Source organism: Agrilus planipennis, unplaced genomic scaffold (assembly GCF_000699045.2).
Source record: "Agrilus planipennis isolate EAB-ADULT unplaced genomic scaffold, Apla_2.0 scaffold4, whole genome shotgun sequence".
Taxonomy (NCBI): Eukaryota; Metazoa; Arthropoda; class Insecta; order Coleoptera; family Buprestidae; genus Agrilus; species Agrilus planipennis.
In genome coordinates this window covers 868,360-875,983 of record NW_020442463.1, presented here as the reverse complement: position 1 = coordinate 875,983, position 7,624 = coordinate 868,360, and positions in this window count along the sequence as shown.

The following is a 7,624-nucleotide window of genomic DNA, read 5'->3' as shown; positions in this document are numbered from 1 at the left end:
CTCGCCTATTTCTTATTGACTTCCATAACACCCTCTGTATACCTATTCTTTCTATTAGCTTTTCATTTCTAACCTTCTCTATCCACGGTATCCTCATCTTTCGCCTGTAACACTACATTTCGAAGGCATCTAATCTTTTCTTTTCCGCCCCGCACACTGTCCATGTTTCGCACCCGTATTGCGTCGCACTCCAAACATACATGTAGGGATTTAATTTGATAGCATAAACGTTACTCAAAATCGTAGTGTCCTTTTTCTTATTTATTTACAAGTATATACAGAGCTGATATTTACAAGAAAACATACGCGATCCTCGAACAACCTTCTTCTTTTCAATCTGAACAACGACTCCCTTAACATCAATCACCAACTTCCAAACGCGCTACCTGCTACCCCCATGGGTAGAGTACNACTTATTTATTGAACTGAGACAGCTCGAAAGTTTAGTAAACAAAAAAAAATATCAAAAAAAACCTACAATAGACTCTCAAAACAAATACGAAGAAAAGAAACCTTGTAAAACGTGTAAAAATTTGGGTAAAGGTGTGAGATATCACCCTAAAGAAAAATGTTGGTTTCAAAAAAATGAAGAAAATAGAGAAAAGAACCCCACACATCACATCACATCAAAAAGGGTAAATAACAATTTTATTCTAGATGTAGAAATATATGACGAAACAAAAAACGAATAAACACACTACTAATTAAATTAAATATTGTATTGGAAGATAGAAGGGATCTATGACTCAGGACTCAGTTTCATTAATTAACAAAAGATTAATAAAAACTATAAAAAAGNAGTGCGGCCATTGCGAGTAATGCGAGAGGATGTAATGTGTTTTTGCACCTTCAGAGTAAATATTTTGTCGATGTTTTCGGGTGTTTCGTGATTATGTGAAGTGATAAATTCTATTGAATTATTGCTAATTGGTAAGTAACTACGATTACGATAATAATAATGTATCTTTTTGTTGGTTTTTATAAATGATATGTGTGTGGGTAAAAATCTTTCATTTTTGACCTTCGGGACAGATTCGTACACCTACTTGATGGGCACATTCATACGCGTACGAATGTGCCCTCATCTGTATTAATGTACCCACATGTATTATTAACAAGTTTTTTTTTAATTCAGAAAATACGCAAAAATGGTGCGGAATTACAAGAAAAAAGGGACTAGGTCTACATTAAAAAATGAAGAAAATATGTTCTCGGCAGTAAAAGATGTTTTGGAAGGAAAAATGTCCTACAGAAAAGCAGCGGATAAATATAACATTAAGGCCTCAACTTTGGAGAGTCGGGTAAAGAAAATAAAAGATAAACATGATAATGCTGGCACGAGCCACACATATCAGTCTAAATTCACCAGTTATCAAGTATTTTCTAAAGAACAAGAGTGCCAATTGAACGAATATATAGAAAAAAGCTCAAAAATGCATTACGGGCTCACAATATTACAAGTCAGAAAGCTGGCATATGATTATGCTAAAGCTTTGAAATGTACATATCCGCCAAAATGGGATGAAATTGGATTGGCTGGTATAGACTGGATCCATGGATTTCGGAAGAGAAATAGTAGTTTAAGTTTAAGAAAACCCGAAAACACGAGTGCTGCTAGATGTTTTGCTTTCAATAAAACAGTTGTATATGAGTTTTACGATAATTTGAAAACTGTGTATGAAAGATGTAACTTTACTGCAGATCGTATATTTAATTTCGATGAATCTGGCATATCGACAGTTTTAGACACTCCAAAAGTGTTAGCTGGTCGGGCAAATAGTATCTGCAGAAAGAGGTGAATTAGTCACATTTGGTGGCATTATCTCAGCAAGCGGAAATACAATTCCGCCACTTTTTGTATTTCCGCGAGCACATTATAAAGACTACTTTATGGAAGGAGCTCCTGAAGGTAGTATTGGGGCCACAAATAGAACTGGCTGGATCAACTCTGAAATATTTCTAGACGTATTGAAACACATAAAGAAACATACGCTGAGTACTAAAGAAAATCCAATTTTATTACTATGTGACAATCATGAGAGTCACATTAGTTTGGCAGCAATTAACTACGCACGAGATAATGGTATGATTTATTTGTCGTTTCCACCACACACGTCTCACAGGCTTCAACCCCTATATGTTGGAGTGTTTGGGCCATTTAAATCAAAATTGAAAATAGCGTTTAATGATTGGCACGTGACAATTCCAGGGAAAACGATCAGTATTTACAATATCCCAAAAATAGTTAAGATAGCATACTTTGAAGCGTTCACTGCTAAGAACATCACAAGTTCATTCAGTTCACCAGGCATATGGCCATTTAACCAATTGGCTTTCAGTGATGAAGATTTTGCACCAATTGAGGTATATACATCCAGCAACGCAAACATTGACTGTCCTGAAAATTCCAATACAACTAATAGTCAACCAATGCAAGAACCTCAAAATAATGCTAATGACTCATTTGGAACTTTGGCTTGCAGTGAAGAGTTACTCCCAAATATTCACACAGATGCAGCATCTTCTTCTCAGGCACATCCACTCGTAAGCGTTGAAACAACTGATCTCGATTCTGCATTCGGAATTGAGGCGATACAGAAAGCTCCTCCTCGAGTACTTGAAGCTCGGTATCAAACTTCTGAGTCGCAAAAAAAAACCATGTCCTATTACACCAGCAATGATTCGGCCTTATCCTACATCTGATAAAAAGAAAAAAACGACAAAAGGAAGGCAACCAGGAAAGTGCAGAATTTAAACCGATACGCCGGAAACAATTAGGTTGGAATATTTGCAGAATGCGAAGCAATTAAAGAAAATAGAACAAGACAGAAAAACGAAAGCGAGAGAGATGAAACGCACTTTGAAACTTGTCGCACAATCTAAGCCAAAAAAATAAAAAAAGAAAAACGAAAGCAGTGATTCGGAATCTGAAAATTCTGACTTTAGTTTACAGGAGAGTTCGACATCAGTAGAAGATTATTCTGATGACAATGAAGATGAGTATGTCGATGCTACCGTGAGATCCGAAAAAATTAACGACAACAGTTTTGTCTTAATCAAATCTGCAAAAAAAAGTCGATTGTCTACTACGTAGCTAAAGTTATAAACCATTATTCTCAAATGGAATTTAAGGTCTCATATTTAAGAAAAAAACCAGGAAAATCCTACTCCTTTGTATTTCGTAATATTGAGGAAACACATAGCGTTGGCATTTCTGATATCACATTGATTCTTCCTAATCCGAAATCTCCAGGAACTTCTAGGGCTAGGACCTCTAAAATATTCACATTTCCTTTTGATTTCACACAATACAATGTGCAATAATTAGTTATTACGACTTAGTTTATCTACACCAAATAAGTAGAATATTGATCTCTTATTGACTGATTCGGAATAAAAATCAGTGTAGTCTTCACCATGTGTTTTTTCTATTTCTTGATTTATTTTTCTTAGAAATGAATATGTTTTGTTGATAAAAAGTTTTGTCATTTTGTTTATTGCATTGTTGCTATTTTTAATGTCAATTAATACGAGTTTTGATACTTACTTTGCTATTTCATTTAACCTGTACCTACCTACCAACCTATCGTCCGAATGTACCCCTACCTATGTACGAAAGTACCCCTATAGATGTATGTAATTTGTTGTAATAACAGATTAAGCAATTTATCTTTGATATCAGATTTTTTAAAAATTAAAATCTAAAAAGTGTACGAATGGTGCCAATCTTCCCCTATATAATAAAAAAAAATTCAAATAGAACAATTGATAGAAGAATATAAAACAATATTTGCCAAAGACAAGTATGATAGGAACTGTGAAAGATTACGAAGCAAGAATAAATCTCTTAGTAGATAAATTTTGTAGTAAAAGACCATATAGATGCACAATTGAAGACAGGAAAGAAATAGAACAGCAAGTGGTAAAATTATTACAAAAAAATTTGATTGAAGTCATATAGCCCATTTGCTGCACCAGTGACTCTAGCATTAAAAAAAGGCGAAGGAAAGACTAGACTATGCATCGATTTTAGAGATTTAAATAAAATTGTCACACCTCAGACTCAACCTTTTCCACTAATTGATGATCTAATAATTAAAGCTAGAAATTGTAAATATTTTACATCACTGAACATCAATTCAGCATTTTGGTCAATACTACTAAGGATAGAAGATATAAAACGGGCTTTATAACTCAAGAAGGACACTATCAATGGACTTGCCTACCATTCGGTTTAAAAACAGCACCAGCAGCAATTTTTCAAAGAATTTTATCAAATATACCAAGAAAAAATAATCTTAANTCCATTGGACACCGTCGCATTCCGGAAACGCGAAAAACGACGCAGAAGATCAACTTGCGAAGGCCGCCGCCATCGACCAGTCGACTACGCTAATTTATAACTTGACGCCCAGAGCTCTCGTCAAACGACGTTTGCGCAATTTATCTCTGGAGGTTTGGAAATAATGATGGAGGACTGCTACAACCGGAAGGACTACGGCGAGCTTCCTACCAGACCCCTGCTACGACAGGAAGAGTATGGGAAACTTCGACTTTCGTATGGTACAGCTTATGACAGGAAACGAGAACTTTAAAGCATATTTAAAACGTATCGGGAATATCGATGATGATGTGTGTGAGTGCGGTGGCACCGATGCAGCGGAGCATGTCCTTTTTCATTGCGATCTATTTGCTCAACACCGCGAAGTTGCCGACCGGGCCCTCGCGGTCCGCGGTTTTGCAATGGCCTACCAATTATCGGGAGGTCACCGAACTGCGGGACGAAAGGGACTGGTGGGACGCTTCTCGATCTTTTTCGAGTCGCGTAGATAAGCTGAAATTCACTAGTTAAAAATGCCCACGTGATGTGCGTGTTCGGGTCCGTTCGTTTTCGCTCGGGTCAACTCAATTCGCTGTCGGTTGCCTTCGGGCAACTCCGTCGTGTTCGCGTTCGTGCAAGTTCGGCTCGGTTCGGGTCTCCGACTTACACTCGTCGCCGTTTTCGCGGTCGCGGTCACGCCTCGTGGAGCCACTCTGGAGTGAAAAGCGACGCGGAAGACTGAAGCCTGCGCATCCTGATCAACCAGACACGGACCATACCGAAAAGGCGACCAACAGGATAGCGGATATGGAACAGTACCGCTTCGATGCGGACCGGAAGAGCCTGAAAGACTGATGCCTGCGCCTCCAAACGGCCCAACCCGTTGTCAAACGCAAGAGTGGCGGAATGCAACAGCACCAGGAATCGGAACCTCCAAGACCTTTGGCTCCGGAAAAGTGCGAGCCTTCACTCGAACGTTCGTGACGCTAAGTTGGATTTTGACAGTTTCGCGAGGCTATAGTTTCGTGTGCGTTACGCGAGGATGTGCTACCATTATTATATGATTGCTATTAGCCGGGTGAAACAAAATTCAAAATTTCACGATTTATTGTCACGCAGTGAAATTTTAATGAAATTCAAAAAACCATTTTAGACCTTAAAACATATTTCAAAATAAATTAAATATTTTATAATTATTACGTTGCTATTCTTTTCAAATGCACAAAACGGATATCGAGTTCATTCACTTGCAAAATGAGTATATTTGGCATTACACAGCAAGGAGGCGGCAGGTGAAAACAATTATCTATTTTACAAGCGGAATTTGACGCTAGTTCGATAGCCCTGGTCATTAGGAAAATTATTGAACTTAGCGAAGTCATCAAAAAGGACTTCGTCGTTTTTTTGTCATTAGATCAGCAAGACCAGAGAAACTTCTGGAACCAGTGAATGACCCATGTTGAACTGTGGTCAAATAATCACTGGTTCATCAAAAAGTTTAGCGCGTGAACGGGAATCNTTTTTTTGTCATTAGATCAGCAAGACCAGAGAAACTTCTGGAACCAGTGAATGACCCATGTTGAACTGTGGTCAAATAATCACTGGTTCATCAAAAAGTTTAGCGCGTGAACGGGAATCGATGGTCGATTCGCGGTCAGTCGATTCCGGAACGCGAACGGATAAAGTCTACCCAAATTCTGTGTGTTGGTGACACTACCCCCTGGGCGATGATGGTTGCGACGCTCCTGTCAATGTAAGTAAACCAGACTTATCTTTTTTGTGTGTTGATCTACATTCAGGGGAAGATACTTCTTGTAAATATTCAATTCGATTCTCTTTTTCATTTTATATCTAATAAAGTTATTGTTTTTAAAACTTGCCCTCGTATAATTTTAGTACCTGACCCCCAGTCACGCTAAAATAATTAAATTACATTATAATCGGNACATACATCGCATTTATTGATGTAAAGCGTGATTAATTCCTTTAAATTGGGATAATAAAATTTTGTTCTGAAGTAGGAATAGGTCTCTTCGATACCATTATGATTAGTATCATGATAGTTCGATATTAGTTCAAGAGCCTTTTCTCTATTATATAGGGTGTTAAGTCCAAAAGGGTTTTCGTAAAAGTTACTTCATGTAATGTTTGAAATATGGAATGTTGAAAAGAGTCGTTAATTTTGTTGTCGATATGAATTCCTACTTGCATGGGAACTTTAAAGGGTGTGTTTGTCAATTGATGTTTAAGCCAAAGTAGAGTTTGTTCGTTTTCCAAAGTAATGTTAATTCTGAATCTACCGTTTGGCAAGGTTTTTGTAGTAAGTTTTCGTTTTCCTAATTTAAAAGTAAATTGCAAAGGGAAAACCTGAAGGGGTTTCTCTTCTGATAATTTCATACTAGGTATAGGGCCTTCTTGATTAGAGTGTACAGTGACTATATCGTTATTGTCATTGTTGGGTTCGACTAATTCGGCTAACTGAGCAAAAGTTCGTCAGCTTCTTCTGGGGATAAAAAGTCTAGGTCTTGGTCTGAACAAGGGTTGGCGAACAGTGAGTCTATGTCAAACTCGTCGTCTTCTTCAAGGGCGTTTATTTCCATTCGTGAAAGTGCGTCTGCTACGTGACTTTCTTTACCTTTTATGTGTTAAATTTCAAAATTATATTCCGAAAGTTTAATTTTCCAGCGGGCTAATCTGCTATTAGGTTCTTTAAGGTATTGTAACCAAACAAAGGGCATGTGATCTGTAAATAGGGTGAATTTTCTACCGTAAATGTAGGATTCTCTTACAGCTAATAATTCTTTTTACGCAGTACTGTAGTTTCTTTCAGCCGTGTTAAGGGGGCGCGAATAGAATGCGATGGGGTGTCCTTCTTGAGATATTACCTGTCGCCTTATCGCTAGCGTCAGTGGTAATAGAAAAATGTTTATTAAAATCTGGATAAGCTAAAACAGGAGCGTTTGTAATTAATTATTTAATTTTGTTGATAGCCTCCAAATACGAGGGATCTTTAACATTAATTGATGTATTTTTCTTTAGACATCGCGTAAGGGGAATGACAATTTTGGAATAATTTTTTATAAATTTTCTGTAATAGCCACTCAAGCCTAAAAATGATTTGAGTTCTTTTACAGTTTTTGGTACAGGAAATTTGTTGATGGAAGTAATTTTGTCGGGATTTGGTTTAATTCCTTCGGTAGTGATTACGTGTCCTAAAAATAGAACTGTCCTAAAAATAGAACTTCTTTTCTTAAAAATTCGGATTTATCTAAAGATACTTTTAAATTTACGTCTTTTAATCTT